Genomic DNA, 24957 nt, shown 5'->3' with positions numbered 1-24957 from the left:
ATTTGGATGTCTCTGTCTCCTGCTAAATCACGGACCCTATAGAGCAGGGGCTCGCTCTTTCTGTCTAGCTTGGCATATCTGGGATCTTCAAAAAGTGCAGAATGAATGCTTCAATAAAATGAAAATACCCATTTATGGATTAGTAAAGGAATGAAAATAGGCATTCGTGAAAAAACAGAGCTGGATAAGAATATTCTTTTTTTTAAAAAAAGGATTTTATTTATGTATTTGAGAGGGAGAAAGAGAGTGCTCTTGTGCATAGTGGGAGGAGGGGTGCAGAGAGAAGCAGCCCCCTGGTTGAGCGGGGAGCCCCATGCAGGGCTGGATCCCAGGACCCTGGGATCATGACCTGAGCTGAAGGCAGCTGCTTAAGCTACTGAGCCACCCAGGCGCCCCTGGATAGGAATGTTCTGAGGAATAATTGTGACCTCTGGTTTTCAAACACATGTTCAGCAGTACTACTCTTTTCTGAAATGAAGTTGTCTGCAGAAATCTAACACATCAGAAGTGAGAACAAAGCCCTGACTGGGGGGAGGCGGGGCTGCCTGGACCCTCCCAGCTCAGCCTCTACCTCTCACTCCCCCTGAGCAGCAGCGAGCACCACCTCTGCGTCTCTCCGAGGGCCCCATGGAGATGATACTTGTAAAACCCAGCTTTAGCCCAGCCTCTCCTATCCGCACACCCGGCCACCCATCCATCCTTAGGAAATTCTCCCCAAACAGCAGAACCCCTCTTCAGGAACATGTTATTTATGGTGGCGGAAATTTGCAAACAACCAAAAAGCAACAGCGGTAGGGATATTTACACCACAAAGTAAATTAGGAAATTCCACTCAGCGGAATAAACCCTGGCTGATAACAGCCATAACTCTGAAAATAATCTGCAACACAGGAGAAGACTATGTGAAAAGTGATTGGAGCTTTGTAAAAATATGTCTCCATCTGAATAAGGGATGCAGGGGAACGTGGGGGAATGAAGACAAAGTGTTGTGCTAGACTGGAGGGATCCCGGCCCAAGGTTTCCCCTCCTCTCTCATTTCCTTTATTGCCGGCATAAAGCTGCGTGTGCAATATATACAAATCAGCAGTGAAATAAAAGATGGGTTTTCTTTACTACAAAGGCACTCGCTGGGAAGTTCTGATCCTCCCCTCTCATGTCAAAGCTCTTTCATGAATCCAGAATGCACCCAAGTGGGAAAAGGTATTAAGCCATGCGTCGTATGTGCATCTGCTATGTACGTTGTATGTATATGTGTATGCACGTGGATACATATCCATGCATGCATTCATATGTGTCTGTGTGTACATGTGTGCACGTGTATACCTGTATGCATGAGCACACATATGCATACATGCATATGAGAGGCTGTGCGTACGTTGTACATGCATGTGCATGTGTGTATGTGTACACATGTGTGTGCGTGTGCCTAACATCTCCAAGAGGCCAGTCCAGGTGATCCCCAGCCTTGCCTCAGTGTAGAGACCACAAGCCTCTCTCTGCCTCCCCTCTCCAGGCTCGTCCCCTGCACAGGAGAAGCTTCGCCAGGCTGGTGTTCCTGGCTCAGAGTGTCATACACAGATCATCCCTGGCCTATTCTTAGTTTGAGCAGATTCTCGAGGAAGAAAATGAATTCCTCCTCTGCTCAGGAACAGCAGGTTCAATCCAAGTAGTGTCACCACAGGGAGAAGCAAATGCTATAAAGCCTCATAAAATAACCAGACACTCCTGGACAAAGTGGATTGTTATGGGTTTTTTTCCTACGAAAAATTTTTTTAAAGAATATCTGTGTTCAATATGGTGTAAGACAAAGATTAGGGCTCTTGGGATAAAGGGAGATCTCATCTTTGCCTCTTCTGGCTGTTGGACTTTTAGCAAGATATTCAATCCACTTGAGTCTCTCTGCTATAACTGCTTTCTCATCTGTGTTTAGGGTTACGAACTTAATGCTTATGTACTGACCCCCCTAAATTCATATATTGAAACCTTACCCCTAACTGTGATGGTATTTGGAAGCAGAGCCTTTGGGAGGTGATCAGAGTTAGGTAAGGTCACATGAGTGGAGCCCCCATGGTGGGACTAGTGCCCTCATAAGAAGAGGAAGACACACGAGAGTTCCGCCTCTCTGCCATATGAGGACACAGTGAGAAGACAGCTACCTGCAAGCCATGAAGAGAGCTCTTGCAAGGACCTCATCAGCTGACACCTTGATCTTGGACTTCTCAGCCCCTAGAAAGTGGGAACCAAATGTCTGTTATTTAAGGCACTCAGTCTGTAGTGTTATATTTTAGCGACCAGAGCTAAGACAACTGGGGATAACTATATCCAATTTTGAGGTTAACGGGAGGATAAAATAGCATAATATACAAAAGCATCTCTCCTCCAAAAATTTCTAACAAAATTTATACCTGATGAAGACAGCAGGCCAAGGGTAAGTAGGCACTGATGGAAGTGAAAAAAGTCAAGAAAGTTTCCAAATTAATAAAGAGAGAAAAGAAAATGAATAATAGCTATTTGGTCATGTGACACCCCCCCCAAAAAAAACCCACAAGAAGATGGAAAAATGACACAGGGTGAAACAAATAATGAACACAAAATAAATTGTAAGGAATAGAATAAAGTCAATCAGTAGTTACACTAAATGTGAATGGCTGGATTTTTCCCACTCAAAGGCAGAGACTTTTATATTGGGTTAAAAAAAATTTTAATCAGTTACAAATGTTTAAAATGAAGAGGACAGCAGAGATGGATTGATTACAAGATAAAAATACAGGCATCAGTAGGCTTTGTCTCTTCCAATAATAAACATAGAAATAGAAACAAAATGGGGAGTAATGTTTCATTTGCGTAATGATGAAAACTCTAAAATATTTAGAAATAAATATAATAAAGAAAAACCAGGGTCTGTGTGAATATCATTAGAAAATCTCATTGAGGGCAGCCCGGGTGGCTCAGCGGTCTAGTGCTGCTGATCCTGGAGACTCAGGATCGAGTCCCACATGGGGCTCCCTGCATGGAGCCTGCTTCTCCCTCTGCCTGTGTCTCTGCCTCTCTCTCTCTCTCTCTCTCTCTGTGTCTCTATGAATAGATAAAATCTTTAAAAAAAATCTCATTGAGTAATATAAAACCAAGCGCTGATCAAAGGAAGAAACACAGTGAGTTAAAAAGGATATGTCTTATAAAAGTATCAGCTCATCTAAAGCATGTGAAGAAAATAAAATTTTAATTAGAATTTCAAAGTCTTTGAGAGGATAAGTTATTGAATAAGATAATATATAAGGTTATATGGAAAAATAAATGCCTGATTTATTTTCCTTCCACATACACTAGATGTGTGTGGGTCTGGTAGGAGGCCACCTGCCAGAGACATGAAAGGTACAGAAGAAGAATGAATGACTGTCTTTACCTAATTTCAGAATATCTTACAAAGCCATTGCAGCCAAGTCAAGCTGGTATTGGGTTAGGACTAGAGAACCCCATCAGGCAGACTGAATCAGGCAGGGCCCACTTAGCTTGAGAAAATGTGGGGACTCGGTAGGTGGGAAAGTTGATCGTTGAAGAAATGATGTTGCGGAACTGACTATCCATCTGGAAGGAAACAAGAGTGAATTTTAGGTCATCCCCAAAAAGGTCAATGGATTACTGACTGTGTTACGAAAGATAAAACTTTGCAAGATGTGTATGATCTGGGGATGGGAGGAACTTTAACTTTCTGAACCTGGATGCTGTAAAGAAAAAGGTAGATATATCTGTGTATATAAAATTTTATAACATATGTGGCAGGAAGCTCTCATGAACAAGGTAATCACAGGCGCTGTAGATTTGGAAACAAAATTTGTGGCAGCGATGACAGTCAACACATACGCAATTTATACACCGTGCTTTACATTTTGACAAGACAAATGACACAGTAGGAACGGGGCTGCTTATATGAAGAGTCGTGTACACAGAGGCAAATCCCAACGGCAAAAAGTATATGGAAATTCACTAGCAGTCAAGAATATGCAAATCGAAGTTACAATGATATATCACTCTATCCCCCAAAGCCCAGCAAAATTTAAGAGTGATAACAGTTAGAGGAGGGCATGTGGGGGAAAAAAAAGGCTCCCTCCTACGTCGTGGGTGGACGTGTGAGTTGTTAACAATCTTCCAGGAAAGCAATCTGCCAACATCTGTGAAAATTAAAAATTCATACAAACCTTGCCTTAGCAATCCCATTCCTGGGACCATGTCCTACAGAAATGAAGCCGCTACGTGGTAGCTCATGTGGACAAAGATGCCACGTCATTCAGGGGGGCTGAAACCAACTGGAATTAAGTAGGTGCCTTTTCTCCCTGTAGGGTCAGCTGCGTGGTCCTAACACGTGTAAAATCAGGTAACACTCTGCACGGGCGTTCGAGCCTGCCTTGGCCAGTGCCTTTCTCCGGGGTGACAGAGACTGTCTTTGGGGCCAGGGCTCCTCCAGGGGGAAGCTGCAGGGAGCGGGGTGTTGCATCAAGGTCTCTAGGACCCCCCAGGTCTTGCAAGAGGTTGTGGGTTGGACTCTGTCTGCAGGCAGCGAGTCCCTACATCTGGGGATGAGAGCCACACTCTTGGAAGGGAGGAAGGAAGGGAGGCCACACGCCCTGGCTTTTGTTCTCTGCTTCCCACGCCAGTCCTAACTGGCAACACAGGACCATGAGATCCACTGCCATTCCCTACATACAGATGTGTGGTGTAGGCCGGGGGTGTGTGTTTCCCTGAGGACTGGGTTACTGTTTTCACTGGGGTCTCAGAAGAGCCTGGAATAGAAGGGAAGGGAGAAGAAATGGGTAGGAAATATCAGAAAGGGAGACAGAACACGAAGACTCCTAACTCTGGGAAACTAACTAGGGGTGTTGGAAGGGGAGGAGGGTGGGGGGTGGGGGTGACTGGGTGATGGGCACTGAGGGGGGCACTTGATGGGATGAGCACTGGGTGTTATTCTGTATGTTGGCAAATTGAACACCAATAAAAAATAAATTTATTATTAAAAAAATAAAAATAAAAAATAAAAAAATAGAAAAATGGAAAAAAAAAAAAAAAAAAGAAGAGCCTGTACTCCCAAAATGTTAAGAATCACTATTTTAAGGTAACAGTTTTTTCTTTGGGAAAATGAATCTATAGTCACGAGTTAAGGACCTTCCCCAGCATTATATGCTTTCTGTTTAAACAGAGGGCTCTGGGGTCCTACGCACATTCCAGTTCTCCTGGTGTGGGAGCAGCCTGCCTGCTAATGCAGCGCCCATTCTAAGAAGCAGCTGGAAGCAGTCTTACCCCCTCGTGGGGATTTGCAGACTGGTTTTCAAACTTCAGGTGGACAGGGTTCCCCGAGGGCTGATCAGGGAATGTCAACATTCAGGCCCCACTCGTGGAGAGTCTGGGTCAGAAGGTCAAGGGCAAGGCTAGTGCCTGCCTGGTTAGCACCCCCAGGAGGTTCTGATGCAGAAGGTCTGCAGACCAGGTTTTGAGAGATAGTGCCCCCAAATCTAGGTGGACACCCAAAGAGCCCCTTGTTCCAGAATGTCTGTCTAATGTCTAACATTGAGCTAGATTCTGAGTTCTCCTGCCCTTGGTGTCCGTGCCCCTGTTCACAACAGCACTACTCACAATGGCCAAGAGGTGGAAGCAACCCAAGGTCCATCGACCACCGAATGGCCAAGTAAAATGTGATACGTATACTCTCCCATTCTCTATCTATGGAATGGGATATTATTCCACCTTAAACAGGGAGGAAAGGGGCTCTTGGGTGGCTCAGTGGTTGAGCATCTGCCTTCGGCTCAGGGCGTGATCCCAGGGTCTCAGGATCAAGTCCCCCATTGGGCTCCCCACAGGGAGCCTGCTTCTCCCTCTGCCTGTGTCTCTGCCTCTCTCTCTCTGCATCTTATGAATAAATAAATGAAATCTTTTTTTTAAAAAAAGGGAGGGAGAAGGAAATTCAGACACATGCTACCACACGGATGGACTTTGAGGACATTTGCGGAGTGGAGCAAACCAGACATAAGAGGACGGCTGTAATATGATGCCGCTTACCTGAGATACCTAGAGTAATTAAAACTCATAGAGATGCAAAGTAGGTGGGTGGTTTCTGGGCCTGGGGAGGGGGCCTGGGGGTCCAAATGGGGACAGAGCTCCACTTAGGCAGGATAAAAACATGTTGTGGAGAAGATCGTACAACAATGTGTATGTACGTGACATTGCTGAGCCACGCACTTAGGTATGGTTAGGATGGTAAGTTTATGTTATGTGGTTATTGTTTTTGTTTTGTTTTTTAACCAGAGTTTATTTTATTTTATTATATTTTTTAATTTTTTAAATTAAATTTAATTTTTTTTAACCAGAGTTTAAACAAAAATAAAACCATGCCGAGCACTGACTCTGCGCTTGACCTTACACGGTTCACGTGTAATTCCTCTCATCTTTATAGAAAACCAGGCTGAGGCTATTAATACCGTCAGTTGGCAGGGAAGAGCACCCTGGCATCCCGAAATGTTTCAAACAGCATCTTACTCGATCCTCGGAAATTACAGGTCCTTTCCACACACATCAGAAAAATATCTATACTGTCCTGGATGCAGCCTTAAGTAGGAGTGAATAAGGGGACCCCGGGGTTGCAGCCCTCATGGCTTAGATGGTGTACAGGGGTAGGAGGAAGGGGGCAGGGTGAGGACGGGCAGCCTGTGCCCTGGGTGATAGTCTGGTGGCATCACGGCCACCTCTTGCCTTTGGAGGGAGGGGGCCACCATTCAGATAACTCAACCTGTGTCCCCTCCCTGGGCCTCAGCTTCTTCCAACCCTGTGGTGGGTCAGGACCTGCTGATGTGGTGCCTTGGGGAAGGGGGATCAGGCTTTCATCCCAGGGGAGCAGAACGGGGTGCACGCTGCAAACAGGGGGGGTCCCTTGGGAGCTCTCTAAAGATTCTCCTTCCACTGGTCTCATTTTCCCCTCAGATTTCTACTCACACCAGATCTGGGGAGAAATAAAATGTGCCAGATGAGCTGCTTCCACCCCTCCCAAGTACCAAGTAGGTTTTTAGTATTTGTTAAATATTGCAAACGCGGGTAAAAACCCAGGAATAATGTGACGCAGCAGTCAAGCACCCCACCGAGATTTGGGGGATGCCTGCTTCAGAAAAGGGTGGCCAGGGCACAGGGTGGGGGATGGGACACCTGGTGGGGATGGGGGTGGGGGGTGGGGATGTCCTCCTTCCAGCTCGGGAAGCCTGATCCTGCCCTGCTCATCCTCAGCAGCTTGGGAAGTGGCCTCTGGCTTTGGTTTCATTCCACTTCAATGTTTCTTCCTCTTTTATCTGCTGTTCCCGATGCAGTGGTCCTCTCCTTCCACACACGCCCTCTGTCACGTGCAGTGTGTCCTTCCAAACGTGTGTTTCCCTGTGGGTCTCCAGGAAATCCTGCAGCATCATTTGGGGAATATATGTGTATCGCGTATAGAATGGATAAGAGATTAGATTCCACTTTCTTCATGTTTTTCACTCCACATTTAGGTGAGAAGTCAAGCTCACAGCTGTGTGGTGTGTACACGGCCCTTCCCACCCCCCCCACCCCCGCCCTGCCCCACCAGTGGTGGTGGCTCAGGCTGCTTGAAGTCCTTTGCTGCTGTGTAAGTCCCTGTGCAAGAACATCTTTGAATGTCTCCTCGGGTGGCGGTGAGAGCTTCTCTGGGGCTGGAAGCTGAAGGGGGACTCGCTGGTCATTGAGTGTGAGCACACCACTGCTCTGCAGACCTGCTTCTCCAAGTCCACGTGCGTCAGCGCTGCAGGAGACCCCGCTCGGCTCCCCTCCCATCGAGGCTCACACGTGCCTCACCCAACAGCAGTTCTCACTTTTCCCCTCTGAGGAATGCAGAGTGGTACTGACTGTGATTTGCATTTCCCTGAATACTGAATGCTTGCTCCCTGGTCCAGAGCTGGCTCCTTCACCTTTTGTGTCTCAATTTCCCCGGCTTAGGAGGTTGCAGAGGCCCACTGAGTTAAGTAAGTCCTGTACAATGCTTATACTCTCCTGACATAGAGTAAGTGCTAGATTAATGTCAGCTAAGCACAGTGAGCTGATGTGTTTCAGCTTGAATACATCCAATGATGGGGAGATCACTACGAAGGCACCATTTACCCAAAGTCAGAGAGCAGTGGGTGGTGGAGTCAGGTTCAAATCCAGAAGGCCTGCGTTTGAAGGATGTGCCCTGGCTTTTGTCCTGATCGAAGAGACAAGTCTGTGGGTAGAGTTACAACACATGACACCCCCTTGACACCCCACATCTGGCCACACATGAGCACCATGCCCTGGGAATTTCAGCCCAGGGGCAACTGATGATGGGCACTGGACCAGAAGGGCAGTATGCATTAGGGGCCTAGTGGTAATGGACAGACAGAGACAGAGAGAGATACAGAGACAGACACACAGAGATGGAGACAGAAAGGCAGACAGAGAGAGAAGATAGGCAGAGACAGACAGACAGACACAGAGGGAGAATAAAAAAATTGTAAAGAAGGTTCCCAGCTGCTCCCCTGAGGCTGGCTGTCTCTTGGTTCCCAAGTGTCCCTATCCCTCTATCCCTACACTGAACTCCCCACCCTCTTTTTAAAGGTTTATTTATTTATCTTAGAGAGAGAAGGAGCACAAGTGGGAGGGACAGAGGGAGAAAGAGAGAGGGTCTCCAGCAGACTCCAAGCTGAGCACAGAGCCTGATGTGGGGCTCATTCTCACGACCTTGAGATCAGGACTTGAGTTGATATGAAGAGTTAGATGCTTAACCAATAATTGCTCCAACCAGGTGCCCTAGACTCCCCTTTTCTTTAGCTCTGCCAGTGGGAGTGAGTTTCAGTCCTTGCACATAGACACACCCTGATTGAAACTGTTAGGTGGGAGGGACCCAGGATCCCTACCTCTCACTCTACCCTCTAGCAGTTATTGAAAAAGAAAAAAGTATTGTCCAGTTAGCATGCTGAGTAGCTGTTCTATCAATATGGCTGGATTATTCCAGTGAAAAATCAGAGACAGTGCACACACCCAACCATCAGAGGCTGCAGAGACAAGCTGTAACCATGGTAGAAAGGGATGCAGCCATTTAAAATGATGACTGATGATCACGTAGACAAGGAGAGATCTTTCTGTCAGTGAAAGAGGTAGGTGGTGAAAGAGGTAGGTGGAAAAATGTAGGAAGCAGGAAGAGATGTTGATTACAAAACATAAAAAAACATTGCTGACTTGTTGATAATGACCAGCAGATGCCCTGGAGAGAGATCACTGGATGTTTGGGTAAGATAACAGAATTTTATATTTTTACATAATGCTGATGTGCAAAGAAGACATGAAATAATATTATCTGGACCAGTAGTAAAATACACCTTTAAAGCATTTCCTTTTTTTTTAGATTATTATTATTATTATTATTATTATTATTATTATTATTATTTTATTTATGATAGTAACAGAGAGAGAGAGAGAGAGGCAGAGACACAGGCAGAGGGAGAAGCAGGTTCCCTGTGGGGAGCCCGACGTGGGATTCGATCCCAGGTCTCCAGGATTGCACCCCGGGCCAAAGGCAGGCGCCAAACCACTGTACCACCCAGGGATCCCCCTTTAAAGCATTTCCTGATAAGACACCTGGGATATGGAATACACAGCGTCCCCTGATAATGCCCTCCTTGGGGTCCGTGCCCCCTGGCAGGGCGGTTGGTGGAGAAAAGCCAGGCGCTTGGAGCCAGAGAGACCTGAGGTGAGTCCCTGTTCCATGGTTAAATCTGTGGGAGATCATTGTTGTTACCTGACCTTGGTGCATCCCAACCTGGTGGGGAGGGACTGCACTCAGCTGGTTTCTCTCGTCTTCCTCCCGCGCTGGCCCTTACTCACACAGAACTTGAGCCCCCAATGCTGACTCTTGCATTCCTGAGCAGCTATCGAGTTTCCTGCAGGATGCTGGCCGCTGGGCTACAAAGGTGAGTACAGTATGGGTTCAGGGGTTTCAACTGGGAGGGACAGATGACCCAACTCACACTGGCTCATCCAGTAAGGAAATGTTGTGCTGGTGGACTTAGCAACCCAGAGCATAGTTGGAGGATCCAGAGGTTCCATGGTGTCATTGGGATGCAGTTTGTCCCAACTCTCTCTTCTGGGATGCTCAAAGCTGGATCCACATGGAGGCCGGTTTTCCTCGTGGTCAAGGAACCATTGGGCCAATGTTCTTCCTTGCTCATGGCCAATGGGGGGAGGACAGGAGAGACATAGATATTGAAAGAGAGAGAGAGAGAGAGAGAGAGAGAGAGAGAGATCTTCTCCGCCACGTACAAGCAAAGCTCTTGTTTTCCTCTGACTGGACCAGATCTCATGCCTGTGTTTGACCCAGCAACCATCTCCATGGTGATGCCATGTGGCCATGCACTGATTGATTTAGCCCTGAGGTGTTGACAATCACCACTGGTGAGGATATGGTTACTTCAATAGCTTGGCCTAATACGTGCCCATCCTCAGCCCTGCATCAGTTTCTTATTTTTCATTCTGCTTTACAGTGGGGCAATGGGGCAGGGAAATACTGGACAACCAGTGCCCATGACACAGGCTTGTTAGCCTCAGGACTCACAGCTTAATGGAGGAAGTAAGCCAACCATCTGATCCAGGAGAGAGTGGAGGGACACACGAGGCTCCCCTCTGGGGTGCAGAGGACAGAAGGCTGACTCACCCTGGGACCTGAAAGATGCCCGGGGGTCCCCAGCTAACTGGGGCAGGGGAGGGTGGAAGGGCATTCCTGACAGGGAGGGGACAGAGACAAAGGTACAGAGGTTTGAAATGGTCATGCTGTGCATGAAATGGTCGTTCGGCTGGTCGGCTCCTACACGTGTCCACCAAGTAGCCTGTCCGCAGGAGAGCCCGGGCACCCCGGCTGTGACTCACACGGACGCTTCTGCAGACCTGAAGCTTTCCTTAGCAGCATGCTCCTCCGCTGCAGACAAGTGACAGCCAGTGACTAATGCGTGGACGCAGAGGCGTTGCCCAGGGCATACACTGGAGGGAAGATTAATAGAATCGATACTTGTCCTGCATTTGGGGTTTGGGGGTGGGGGAGCTGCTTGTAAAGCAACAGTGAGTCATGAAGTTTGCTTTCACCTTTGGATCAGACTAAATAAAGCACAGTCTTGATTCAGGCCGGTGAGCCCGCCTGCTCCAAGGGCTCATGCTTTGCATGGTGGGCTCTTAAAATGTAGTAGCGACTCAGTGATGCAATGTTCTCGCTCTCTGGTTAGTGTCCCTGTGTCCTCCAACTGTTTCCTTCTCTCTGTCTGTCTCTCTCTCCCCCCCTCCCCTTCCCTCCTCTTCCCTTCCCTTCCTTCCTCTTCCCTTCCCTTCCCTTCCCTTCCCTTCTTTTCTCTCTCCCTCACCCTACTCTTGGCAGCACTTCACGTGGATCCCCTACACATCTGTGCCAGATATCATTAAGGATTGAGAGACTATGAATTCATAATTCCCAGTTTATGGTGGAGACAATTTACAGACTGGAAAAAGTGTGCAATAACACCCAGAAGGCGTGAAATGAAGATGCCAGGTCTCAGGGCTGGCCTCTCCACCCGCGGCTGGGCCTGTGGGGCTACCCCTGGGACTTGCATTGACAGAAGTCAAACTATGTCCACTGTGCACCCCCTCTGTGGCCGGCCTGTGCTGGCTCCTGGAGATACAGACGAGCAAGGTGCAGCCCCTGCCTTCAGGGGACCCAGGGGCCAGGCCGAGGCAGAGCCGCCCATGCGGCACGAGTAGCCAGATGCTGCTGGTCCTGAGCAGCTGGCCCTGGATGGATGCTGGCAGGCCCCTCGGTCCCTGGGACTCAGAGTCCTCACATGCAAGGGACTCCATGACCTTGCAGACTGTCTCAGGTCTAGTATCTCCGAGTCTTTGATTTCTGTTTTCTGGAACCTGCAGTAACTGTCGCTGTCCGTGATCTGACGAGTAAAGAACACTGGCATCGGGATGGGAACTTCTGGGACCTGGGGGGCCCCAACGTCTGTCTCGGATGCTCTCCATTACTACCCACCTCAACCAACTGATCTCTTGTGAGCCCCACTAGGATGGGTGAGCCATGGAGTGGCTCCACCTGCCTCTCAGAAAAGGAGGAAGGCCCAGGATTCCATTCTCCTCTTTATGCACAAAGTCCAGCATCTGTGGGGGCCCCGGGGGACAGGTCAGGGAATGTGGCTCTATGACACCCATGGTGGCTCCACTGGACTCTGTCTCAGATTCTTTTTTTTTAAATTTTTTTAAGATTTTATTTATTTATTCATGAGAGACACAGAGAGAGAGGTAGAGACACAGGCAGAGGGAGAAGCAGGCTCCATGCGGGGAGCCCGATGCGGGACTCGACCCCAGGACCCTGGGATAATGACCTGAGCTGAAGGTAGATGCTCAACCACTGAGCCATTCACGTGCCCCTCTGTCTCAGATTCTTTCCCACACTCAGGGACAATGTGGCAGCATGAGGGTTAGAACCCCATCTCCTGGTGCCATGGGAGCTAACTCACTGCCCCACCTACTGTCACAGCGTCACCTCTGTGGACATCGTCTGTGACCTGGCCCCGGGCCAGAGCCCGGTGTGTGAACCCTGCTCGGGTTAGTCTACAAATCTGGACAGGACGTGACGTGGGGGCCTTGGATTGGTGGGTCATGTGAGTGATGCCTTCTGGAATTTCTCAGCCCACCCCCGACACCCACTGTGTTTGCGATTTGGGGATGTCCCTTCTGCTTCCATATTATGCACGCATTACCTGGAGGATCATGGAGGTGTTACATGTGATTACGAGGAATCGTTTAGCAAACGACCAAAACAAACAAATCCCTGCTTCAAACCCCCTCCTTTAATCGCTTTGCATATCCTCAGAACCCGGAGCAAATATTAAGATAATTAATCGCGGCCAGCCTGTCAGTCCTAAGGACAGCGCTCCCGATTAATTATGCAGAGGTGGTGCTCAGTCCAGGAGTGGACTGAAGTTTTGTTCAAGGTCACGCCGAATCCTGGATCCCCTCCCTCTCGGCGGGCAGCGATTCAAGTCAGTTCTGAGGCTTCCTCCAGGATTATCTGTTCCCGGCTGTCATCAGCGGTGAATGCCGCACCGTCTCAGAAGTTCATCCCAGCACCTTGCGTGTGACCTTGCGAAACCTGCCTCTCTCTCTCTCTCTCTCTCTCTCTCTCTCTCTCTCTATCTTTCTCTCTCTCTCGGAGGGTGGGAGGGAGGGACATCCCAGCGAGTCTATGGAGCTGCCCTGTGTGTGGGTTACACACAGGGCATCTGGAGAATTGGGTGGGTTTGAGAGAGTCACAGTATTTGGAAGCAGAGCAAAGGGGGTGCCACATGGGAGAAGTGCCCTCTCGGGGTCTTGGGCTCGCCTCAGAAAGCAGGTGATTTCTCAGTGGGGTTGTTTCAGAGAGCTGAGGACACAAAGGCAGCCCCCCAGGGCTGGGGTGATGTGCTGGAGACTCAGCAGCACCTATACAGGGCCTGGCATGTGGTGGGAGCCACTAGGTGTTAATCTGGATGATGGATGAGGACCCCAATTCAAATTTTACACCTCAGTCCTCCCTGCAGAACAGATGTAATTTGAACCAAGCCCTCACCACCCCCCTTTAAGATTCAGTTCACAGAGGTAACTGTGAACTGTAACTTCCTCCATCCCCCTTCCCCCTTCCCCCCATCCCAGGTCGGTCCACACTGCAGGTCCAGACTGCCTGTTTACCTGCTTGTATCCCAGGGACTGTCAGTTCTTGGGGGCAGGGACTGTATCCCTGGGGTCCACTGAGGACTCGGTGCATGACAGGTGTTCAGTCAGTGTTTGTTGAGCAGATGAAGGAACCTGAAAATTAGAAATAAGCAAACAAACAAACAAAAAAAAAGGTAATTGAGTGTAGAGTGGTTGTAAGTATATGTGTGTGCAGACAGGAAAAAGTCCCAGGAATGCCCGAGGGACCTTGGAAATGTAGGCTGGGTGGGCTGTGTGAGTAGGGGAGGGAGCTGTGTAGAGAATTCCCCTGAGGAGAGGCAGGCTGGGTACATTCAGAGGAGGGCGGTGAGGGCAGAGGTGCAGTAGGCTGTGGCTATGTGAGACCCCCTGCTTGTCGGGTGGGATGGCTCACGGCACTGTCACTGGGCAGAGTGAAGCCGTGGACTTCCCTCCTTGGCCATTGAAATCATCACGGCCCCAGGCCACCACGACTGGATGAGATGGCAGGAGCCAAAAGCCTTGACTCTAAGCGAATGAGCCTGTGGTCGCAGGTGCTTGCCCTCCCGAGCTCCTGGGCTCAGGACCCTGCCAGGCATGAGCCCTTGAGCCCCTCATCTGGCCCTTTGGATCCCAGCTGGCCTGTCTGGGCTCCTCCCCCATGGCAGCCACATGCCCCTGACCTTCCAGGCACGGCTTGGACTGCCAGGACTCACTCTCAGCTGTGGACTGGGGACAGTGTGGCACAGGAGAGGGAGCCCCTGACTCGGTTTTTGAATCCCAGCCTCACTACTTATTGCCGTTTGGCTGTGAGATGAGTTTTCTCATCTTTACTAGTAAAAGGTAAATTAAATAATGCCTATTAAGGTCTAATAAAGGCTGGTTAACAATGGCAGATTGAACAGATGTGTTCGGCTTGGCTCCCTTCTGGAATCCCATCAAGATCACAGCCAAGGGGTTTTTAAGAAGCCTCTGCCTCTCAAGGCCAAAGAGGAAAGGAGAGGAGACAGCACATTCGGCAACCGGAACCATCCAGCTAGAAAGCAGGTGGTGAGAGAAGATGGCTGAGCAGCCTAGAGGCACAAAATCTCCAGCCATCTGGGCCTAGGAAACAACGGATAACACTGCGGAACCCCTAGAGACTAGAAGGGGCATGCCATACTCTTGGAAGTGGGGGTGACTTGGGGCTACAGATGGGAGAACTGGTTGAAAGTTCACAACCAATGGTTAGACTTCCAGCTTCCTCCACTTCATTGGTGTGCCCCTGCCCCACTCCAGCAGATGGGAGCCTTGTTGTCTGGGGGAGGTGAATTGTGGGGCTCTGGGCTTAGGATGTCCAGGGCGTCATGCTGGAAAACAGGGGGTTTGCTGGAGAAGGCTACATGCCAGAGGTTCTGTCAAGTACAAGGGCAGGTGGTGGAAGGGTCGGGCACAGGGACCTTCGCAAAAACTATAAAACTGATTAAAGGTCAGTCTGCTTCACACACATTAAGATGGCTATTATAAAAAAAAAACAGAAAATATTTAGTGTTGGCCAAGATATGGAGAGATTGGAATCCTTATATGATTATTACCGAAAATGATTTTTCATATAGAGGAGGGGTTGTAAATATGAGCTGTTCTAGAAATAGTCTAGGTATGGCTCTTCTAACAGGATTGAAAATGATGGCTCCCTTCCTTCACTGGCATGAAGATTTTGGCAAAATCTAGACAAAGGATGTTGGGGAGAAACAGTGATTGACAGGTCAGGTTGGATGACATCCAACCGGAAAGACATCAGGAGTCTCTCTGGGAAATGTAACCAGTCTGATAGAAGAGAACTATAGACACTAAGAGCTGGGATTTGCCAAGAAAATATCCAGTCACATCACCCACTATGAGCACCATCAAGAGCTCACCCACCACCTCAGCCAGACTTCCCGTCAGTTTTTTTTAATGACTACTTGTAAATCCCACCAATCAGCCGAGAAAATCTGAGGTCACGCTTAATGTATAAAAGCCATCAACACAAATGAACCAAAGTCACTTGAAAGAAACAGAGGCTATGCAGAGAGGAGTAAACTTCAAATAAATTATCCTCGCTGGTCTTAACAGTTAGTGTCATTAACATCTTCTCTTGCAGGAAAGAATGCTTTAAACAAGGAAGAAATGCTATAAAAAGGACCATTCCGAGGCCGAAAGAGAACGCTCGGAAATTAAAAGATATGACTGCAGAAATAAAAATTCCATTAGGGGGGTATAGCATGATAAAAAGGTGAAAAATCTGGAAACAGAAGCGGGGAGGGTAGTTCAATGATAAGAAACGTGAGGACCAGTTTAAGTCCTCCCTGACATCTAGATAAAAGTGGTTGTGAAGAAGGAAAAGAAGAGAGGAGAGGAGAGGGGTTTGGGGCATCCTCTGTTCATGAAAAAATCATGAAAAAATCCATGAAAAATTTCCATGAAAAAATTCAGGTCGCTTTCCCAGCTTGGAAGGAACTGGGTTTCTTTAGAGATGGGTCGGCCCAGGCTGAGGCACACCGCCCCCAGGTTGCAGAGCGCTGTGGACAAAGAGGGATCCCACAGGCTTTCGGAGGGGGAGCGATGTCCCCTGAAGAATTGAGAATCTGATGGCTTCAGGCTTCCGAGCACCTGCCCTGGACGTGAGCAAGCAGTGGGGCCGAGCCTTCCAGATTCTGCAGGAAGACGATTCCCTCCTGGAACGCCATGCCCAGCCGGACCCTCGACACCTCGCGAGGGTGGAATAAAGACAGTTTCACAGCTTACAGCTCTTGCACTCCTCCTCGAGAAGCTTCTGGAGGGTGTGCTGCACCAAATGAGGGGATGAGTCATGGGAGAGCAAGACATGCGAGCAGGCAAGTGGGGAGTAACAAAAAGGGAGAGGTCCCCAGGGGGACAGATGGAGGAGGTCAGTCCAGTAGTAGCAGGTCAGAGGCTCCAGGAGAGGCTGCTTGGTGATGAAACTGACAGGTGTCCCTGTGTGTTGGGACACTTCCGGGAGAGACTGCCCCATCAGGAGAGTCCAGGGTGGAATTAATGGTAAGCACGTAGCAAAAATCTAGACAAAGGATGTGGGGGAGAAACAGTGATTGACAGGTCAGGTTGGATGAGAAGGACCCTGAGATGGAGATTGACTGGGGAGACACTGAATGACAGAGGGGGAGGGGGAAGAGAGGTCAGGAGAGCCCGCGGACTGTATGCAGGGCTGCTCCAAGGATCTGGACCGCAGTGCATTTCCATGAAAGAAGCATCTGGAAGGATGGGACTTTCTCCAGCCAAAGATGCCCATTGGAAGAGCTTTGAGTTTTGCAGGAACAGGTCTGTGCTCAGTCACGGGGCTGCAGGAATGTGGCCCGGAGAGAATGTGGCAGTGGATCCAGGGGGGCGGCAGCCAGGGCTGCCAGCCTGGCTGACTCCCGCAGCAAGACGTCTGCCAGGTCTGTACCTGGGGCTGCCACTCCCGGGAAAACGAAACTCACCACGTGGAACAGAGGATGCCCCAAACCAAGCAGGTACCTATGGAAGCAAACATGCAACAGATCAGGGGAAAGAATCAGAAACCTCTGTCCCTGAGGAGCGGGACAGTGTTAAAGGCAGAAGAGATGCACGGGCAGGAAGCAGGTGTGAGTGCAAGGAGGAATGAGGAGGCCTGATCGAGCACCCAGGAAGTGCTCACTAAGCCGTGGGCATGGTGACAGTGACTTGGTTCGTGCACCCAGAGCCCCACCCGGAGAGGTCTTCCCTTAGCATTTTTCCCATGCGTCCTTGAAGGGAGAGCAATGGAGCAGTGGGTGCTCGCTTTTTAAAGACTCCTTACTAGGTGATCAGAGCCTGTTAGCATCCACCTGCCTCTCCAACCAGCCCCCCTACGGGGAGCCAGAGCTGAGGTTTCGTTGCACATTAATTTTGGGAACCTGTGGATGCCCCCTCTCCCTCCCTGCTCCCTTCCCCGAGCAGCTTGAGCCTGTGCTGCCGAGCAAACCTCTTCATGGTGCAGGAGAGGAGGACGGCGTTTCAATAAGCAGGGAACGCTGGGGGGAATAGCGCCCGGCTCAGGCCACGTCAGCCCCCAGATGGAGCTGGCAGGTGAGTGGAGCAGCGCTGGCCGCAGCCACAACCGCTCCAGCTGGGCCTGCGCTGAGAAGCCAGACGGGGCGGGGCAGCAGGAGGGGCTCCGCACACACCTGGAAGGCTGCAGCCAGCCGTGGGGGAGGCCTGCTTCAGCCGAGCCTAGAGGATGCTCCTGGGGAGGTCTGGGCCCTAACCCTGCCAGCTGCAGCCGAGCAAGGTGGGATCTTCTGAAGACCGGCCAGCTCTGCCCATTACTGGCTCCAAGGCTCCGCTGCATTTGCAGATGGAAAGCCTGGGCACGCGTGTGCCTGGTTGTTGGCGAAGGCTAACGGATACAAAAGCACCGTACTCACCTGGCTTCTGACGCCAGGTTTTGAAAACAGGCTCTGTTGCCCTGTATAGGACCTGGCAGTCTCCTTCCCTTTCTGGGTCTCAGTTTCTCCATTGGTAAAACGAGGGGGGGGTCCTCTCCATCCATTCTGGAGCTGGGAGATTTCTGGCGCGCACAGCAGGCCAGCCACACACAGCTGTGGAGCGAATGAAAGAAGGCTGTCACCTGCTTTGGGGGCGGCTGCAACAGGCCTTCCTACCTCTTGAGTGTAAGACAGGGAAGACAGGGAGGGTGGGGTGCTGGCTGGGATATTTAAGGACAGATAGGGGAACCCAAAAATGGCTTTCTGGAGCTTCCCAGGCCCGGGGGTGGTGGTGGTGAGAGTGGGGGAAGACCAGTGCACATGAGAGGCACAGCCCAAACAGGCAGGAAGATGCCCGACGGTTACCATGGCAACAGCAGCTGGCGGGAGGGAGGCAGCCTGAGGCTGCTGAGAGTGGTTTTTCTCTCTTTGTTTTAAATGAGCAGCTTTCTTTTTTTTTTTTTTTTTATAAATTTATTTCTTATTGGTGTTCAATTTGCCAACATACAGAATGACACCCAGTGCTCATCCCGTCAAGTGCCCACCTCAGTGCCCGTCACCCAGTCACCCCCACCCCCCGCTCACCTCCCCTTCCACCACCCCTAGTTTGTTTCCCAGAGTTAGGGGTCTCTCATGTTCTGTCTCCCTTTCTGATATTTCCCACTCATTTTTTCTCCTTTCGCCTTTATTCCCTTTCGCTATTTTTATATTCCCCAAATGAATGAGACCATATAATGTCTGTCCTTCTCCAATGAGCAGCTTTCTTTCTTCAAGGGAGAGAGGAGGGGAGGTAACAGTAAGAGGGACCAAACGGGAGAGTTGGGGCCAGGGCAGGACTCACCTTTGAGCCTGTAAGGAAACCCATCCCTTTTTTAAGCAAATCAGCTGAGCTTGCTTTATGACTCCAAGGCAGTAGTACATTTCAACAACAGCAGTAGCTCCCCAGGGCTCCCTGGGGCAGGCTTCCTGCTCGGCACCTCATACCCTCATCATTTAAGCCTCATCATGGTTGCCACTGAGAGAGAGGATTGGCCCGTTTCACAGGTGGAGAGACTGAGGTTCAGATAGGGTAAGTGCCTGCACCCAAGGACGACACAGCAACAGAGCAGGATTGGCACTCAGGTCTGCCTGGCTCCAGAGCCTGCGATGGGCACCCTCTGCCACACTGCCATGGACATAACCCGTAGTGGGTGGTGGCAAGCCGCAGTGACTATTCCCCGTGTATTTTTCAGGGTGGGATCCCAAGACCTGGATCTTGTAAAGATTTTTGCTTCTTGCACTGGAGTGCCCTGAATGTCATGTCCTCTTGTCAGTTCATGAGGTCACCTGAGGTGGGGAGGGGCGGATCGGTGGGGTGGGCAATGCACAGGCTCTGAGGGTCAAATCCTGCCCCTCCTGCTTAGCAGTTATGTGACCCGGGGCCATGCCTCAGTTTCCTCTCCTCTCAGTGGCGATGGTCATGAGCCTTTTCCGAGGGCTGTTGCAATGACCGAAAGTGCTAGAGCTTATAGACCGAAAGTGCTCAGCTGGAGCATCTGACCCGTAGCTCATGCTCAACGGACAGCCATTTTATGGAACACACTTATTTTAAGGGAAAGGGAAGGGGAGCTAAGAGGAGGGGTGATTGTTCCCAAAGCCTCACGACAAGTTAGTGCAGGACGAGTGGCGTCGGGCTGGGCTCAGCCACCTGGTTCTCTGGGTGGGTGTGACACCTGGTGCACTGTAGAGCCACTGACTCATGGGGCCAGTGCACAAGGACCCTCAGCCACCAGGAGCCCAGCTTCCGGTCACAGGTAAAACAAGAACACAAAGAACACAGCACCAGCTCTCTGGGAGCTGCCAGCCAGGGACAGGTTCTGAATAACTGGAACCATAAGCCCAAGAAGGCTTGTCACGGCCTCTATAGCACCACCTCTCTCCAGGTAAGATTTTGCAATGAAAGTTCTAGCAATTCCTAATGTATATGTATTCGGCCATAATTCAATCATCAGTTTGGAGTGTCCTTTTAGTTCATCTACACAGGCCACTGCTCTGTTTTCAGGCAGGGTGAGGCTTCTCGGGGGTCAGAAGAGAAGACAGGAGTGAGGGGAGAGCAGGGTTTCTGGAACGTTGGTGCTAGAAGGAACCCCTACAGGCTCCAGAAGACAAGTCTGAAGGGAAGACTGGGGGCTCACTTGGGAGCACCCTACAAAGAGAGGGGGACCCAAGTAACAAGGGGGCATTGAAGGAAGAAAAGGAACTTATACTCTCTGCCTGCCACCGGCTAGGAGCTGCTGCACACGTTCACTTGCCGATTCTTTGTGGTGGGTATTTTTGTCCCTATTTTGAGGATAGAGACAGAGAGCTAGCTCAGAAGGGGAGCTAGCAGCTCGTCCGCGGTCGAACAGGCATGTCACTGCTAACTGCCATGCCCTGGGAAGACTGGGCTCCAGCCCTCAAGTGGGAATGGAGACATGAGTCTTCGTGGTACATATGGGATGCTGGGGGACGGAGTTCTCCGAGACACAGGCTGCTGTGTTTATAGTGCATGCATGTTCCACGGCGAGAGAGAAAGAAGTCACTCCTTCTCACTGGGAGCCGGCGTGGACGGCATTCCGTGGACAGCTGGTGGGAGAAAGTGGAGTGGAATGTCGCACGTGGACCAGCAGGGGCCAGAGGGGCTGGCAGAGGCTGGCGTTCAAGGCCAACCCGTCCGCCTTCCCAAGGTGGATGAGTCAGCTGGGCAGCCGGGGTTGGTGGCACGCCTGTGGGGAGAGATTGTTGTATTATTAGAAGGTGTTGACGTGGTGCTCTGTTTGCAAAACTCTACTTGGTCACTTTTAACTTGGGAGATATTTGGAGCAAGTTTACTAATGCTTGAGCATCAGATTTCCTTGGGGAATTTGCTTTTTGTAGTCTCTACAAAAGAGACGGAAACTACTGAGCACTTTGGAGAGTCATCGGATGTGACAACGTTTTTAGGGTCAAGGAATGGAGCAGGAAGGATGCCTAGACCCCAGCTGGTCTGGCTTACCATTAAAAAGCATGGATGCCAAGGCCCAAGAAGGTTCTACGACATTACCAAGGTCACCAAGGCAGTTAGCAGCCAAGCCAGGACTAAACCCCAGCCCCGCCCTGGCTCTGAGCTCTCCCCAAGGAGGCATGAGAATCTGGGGGTCCAGATGCAGAAGTCTCAGGGGGATCACCAGATCACTATTAGCAGTACAGGAAGTTACTTGATCCTAGCAGGCTGGTGTTGGAGCAAAGACATGAAGCCAGGTCTTCAGATTTCCAGGATGGGAACTTAACCATTAACTTAACCATTACTACCACCAAATTGTCCCACAACCCCCCCACCCCCTTGTCCAAAAGGAGTTTTCTAGAGAAATCAAAGTCCCAGATAGATGGTATAATGGACTTTTGTCATGTCACTCAACATTTAAGAACGTTTTATCTGTATTTGTCCAAACTGCCATATTTTGAGGCCCTCTTTCCTAAGTGGAGACCAGAGATCAGTTCCTGGCCTTTCATGAATGCAAGAATGTAGGCTACCCTCAGACCAACAGAGGGATCCAGGCAAGGCTTTGATTTGGAAGAAGGACGCAGAGCCCACATGGACTCCTTTCCTGGTGAGGATGGCAGAGGGGAGGGGCAGGGGAGCCTCTGGATGGCAGAGCCAGCAGGGCCCAAGGACACAGCAGCTGTGTCCTGCACGCAGCATCTGCGGGGCCTGTACCCAGAGGCCATGAGATCTGACGAGCTAGGAGCAGCGCAGGAGGGTGATCTGGATGCTGTTCCTGGACATGTGGCCTCCAGGCCCTAGTTTCTGGCTCTCTTGAAGAGTCTGTGAGCGCCTAATAACCATTATAAATTCTAATTCCATCTAAACTGAATAGATTAGATCCTATTGTCCACAACTAAAAATCCTATCATCATCATCATCATGGTTATGATTTATGTTGTGGATTTAAAATGACTCAAGAAAAAAAAATGTCCTGGTATCTTTTTTCCTTTCCTTCCCTTTCCTTTCCTTCTTTTCTCTTTTCTTTTCTTTCTTTTCTTTTCTTTTCTTTCTTTTCTTTTCTTTTCTTTTCTTTCTTTTCTTTTTTTCTTTTCTTCTTCCCCTCCTCCTCCTCCTCCTCCTCCTCCTCCTCCTCCTTCTTCTTCTTCTTCTTCTTCTTCTTCTTCTTCTTCTTCTTTCTTCTTCCTTTTTTTTTACTTTACATGACACTGCAGACTCTGAGACAGCACATTATGCATGCATAGTAGGTGTTTATTAATTGCTGGCTGCTGGCTAGTTGGGTAGAGAGCCAGAAAAAGTTCTCATGATAAATATGCCACAAGTCTGAGCTTTTATTCTTGGTGGGTATTCTTTTTTTTTTTTTTTTTTTTTTTTGGTGGGTGTTCTTATTAGCATGATTTCAGCTGCCTGTAATAGACGACTCCATGAAAAGTTACTTAAACAATAACGGATGTTAATCATTTCACATGCCCAGAAATTAGACTAGGACCGGAAATAGGGTAGAGTCGGCATTGCTGAATTCACAGGCTCAATGATATTATCATGGCCTCTTGTCCTTCCTGTCTTTCTACTCTGTCTGTCATCTCTATGTGGTAGCTTTCATTCTCAAGCTTATTGCCTCATGGTCACAAGATGGTTGCAGCACTTCCAGACATCACAGACAGACATCAACATCTGGTAATGCAGAACATCTCCTTACTACGTTTACATATTTCCTCTTGAGGTATCCTTTCTGCCTTTTGATAATTTGATTATAATGTGTCTTGGGTAATTTCCTTTGGGTGGATCCTTTGAATTTCATGTATTTGGATGTTCATATCCCCTCCAAGATTTGAGAAGTTTTCAGCCATTGTTTGTTTCAATAAGCTTCCTGTCTCTCTCTCCTTCTGGGAATCCCCTAATGTGTATTAGATTAGTTCCTCTGATGAGGTCCCCTAGGTCCTGGATGCTTTCTTCAGTCTTTTTCATTCATTTTTCTTTCTGTTCTTGTTGAGAGTTTAGTTAAGCTACCCCATGGTATTGCTGTCTTAGCATCCTTTTTGGTTGGCCAGGCAGCCTGCAGGGGCCTTAAACTAACACCAGCCCTCATGTAAGCACATGTTCTAGATAATAGCTAGCAGAGTCACAAGTAAAAGAAAGTTCCTGATGTGACTTCCGAGTAGCCCTTGTGCTCAACAGTCTCCCCACCTCCCAGGGCCTTCCCATTCTGCACCCTTTAGAGAAAAACCCTATGGAGTTTACCAAAATCTTGCTCTCTTTGGTTTGACCTGAGCAATCCAGACTTGGCTGGGGAACTCCAAAGCTCTCCAACCACGGCCTAAAGAAGGCATGTGCCGGGGATCCCTGGGTGGCTCAGTAGTTTAGCACCTGCCTTTGGCCCAGGGCGTGATCCTGGAGTCCGGGGGTCGAGTCCCACATCGGGCTCCCTGCATGGAGCCTGCTTCTCCCTCTGCCTGTGTCTCTGCATCTCTCTCTCTCTCTCTCTTTCTGTATCTCTCATGAATAAACAAATAAATAAAATCTTAAAAAAAAAAGAAGACATGTGCCCCACGTCCTACTGCTCTCTGTCTGCCTACACTCTACTTTAATGTCTCATGTGGTTCTGAAAAGAATGCTATGTATGTGCTCTGGGAACTGAGAGTAATAAACTTCTCTATTTCAATTTCTCTTGTGGCCTTTTATTGAACTATAGCTCACCATCTGGCACCCTGTGTTCCACTTAGCAAATGTTAATTTAACAAAGTCAGAGAAGTTCCTCTTGCTGGACAGTTGCACATAACTTGTCTCAAGTTCAGTGATTCTTTCTTCTTCATGTTCAAGTCTGCTGCAGAAGCCTTTCTCTTGAATTCTTCTGTCACTGTGTTTGTCAGGTCCAGGACTGATTGCTGTTTGGTTCTTTTCTGTGGCTTCTATTTCTTTATTAAACTCATTTTGTTCAAGCATTGTTCCTGATTTTGTTTTGTTGTCTATCTGTGTTCTATTGCAACTAATGGAGCTTCTATTTTTTTAATGTTTTTTTTTTTTTAAGATTTATTTATTGGGCAGCCCTGGTGGCCCAGTGGTTTGGCACTGCCTTTGGCCTGCGGTGTGATCCTGGAGACCCAGGATCAAGTCCTGCGTCTGGCTCTCTGCATGGAGTCTGCTTCTCTCCTTCTCCCTCTGCCTGTGTCTCTACCTCTGTGTGTGTGTGTGTGTCATTCATTCATTCATGAATGAATGAATAAATAAATAAATCTTTATTTATTTTTTATTTTTTTTAAGATTTTATTTATTCATGAATGACACAGAGACAGAGGCAGAGACACGGGCAGAGGGAGAAGCAGGCTCCCTGCAGGGAGCCCGACGTAGGACTCTATCCCAGGACTCCAGGATCACATTCTGGGCCAAGGCAGGCACTAAACCGCTAAGACCCTAAGTCTCTGAGCCACCCTGGCATCTCCTAATGGAGCTTCTTTAAGATGGTTATTTTGAACTCTTTGTCAGGCAATTTGTGGACCTCCATTTCTTTGGGGTTGGTTACATTACTTGTGTTTTGTTAGTTTCCTTTGGTGATATCATGTTTGTTTGATTCATTGTGATCCAGGTAGCCTTGCACTGGTGTCTGCTTTTAAAGAAGCAAACATTTCTTCCAATGTTTATTTATTTTTTGTTCTCTTCCAATATTTATAGACTGGTTTTATCAGGTAAAGACTTCCCTTGTCAGGTAGTCAGGCTGATGGTATTATCTCTGGCATTGCAGTT

The 24957-nt window shown here is 49.1% G+C and overlaps 1 long non-coding RNA gene across 4 annotated transcripts in view; it reads right to left on the bottom strand.

Annotated features, from left to right (window-relative positions):
• Positions 1-9471: 9471 nt before the first annotated feature.
• LOC144321102 (uncharacterized) overlaps positions 9472-24957 on the bottom strand; it is a 34988-nt gene continuing 19502 nt past the window's right edge. The window contains exons 2-5 of one of the 4 annotated variants that reach the window (XR_013386814.1): positions 19057-20959; positions 18156-18329; positions 13750-13866; positions 9472-11034 (exon numbers count right to left, since the gene is read on the bottom strand). This is a non-coding gene — a long non-coding RNA (uncharacterized LOC144321102). Of the gene's footprint in view, positions 11035-11484; positions 11964-12852; positions 13596-13749; positions 13867-18155; positions 18330-19056; positions 20960-24957 lie in introns of those variants that run through there. The other 3 variants (XR_013386817.1, XR_013386816.1, XR_013386815.1) reach the window with 3 other exon arrangements.

Source organism: Canis aureus, chromosome 9 (genome assembly GCF_053574225.1).
Source record: "Canis aureus isolate CA01 chromosome 9, VMU_Caureus_v.1.0, whole genome shotgun sequence".
Classification (NCBI taxonomy): Eukaryota; Metazoa; Chordata; class Mammalia; order Carnivora; family Canidae; genus Canis; species Canis aureus.
The sequence above is the reverse complement of the archived record's forward strand: the minus strand, read 5'-3'. Positions and strand labels throughout refer to the sequence as shown.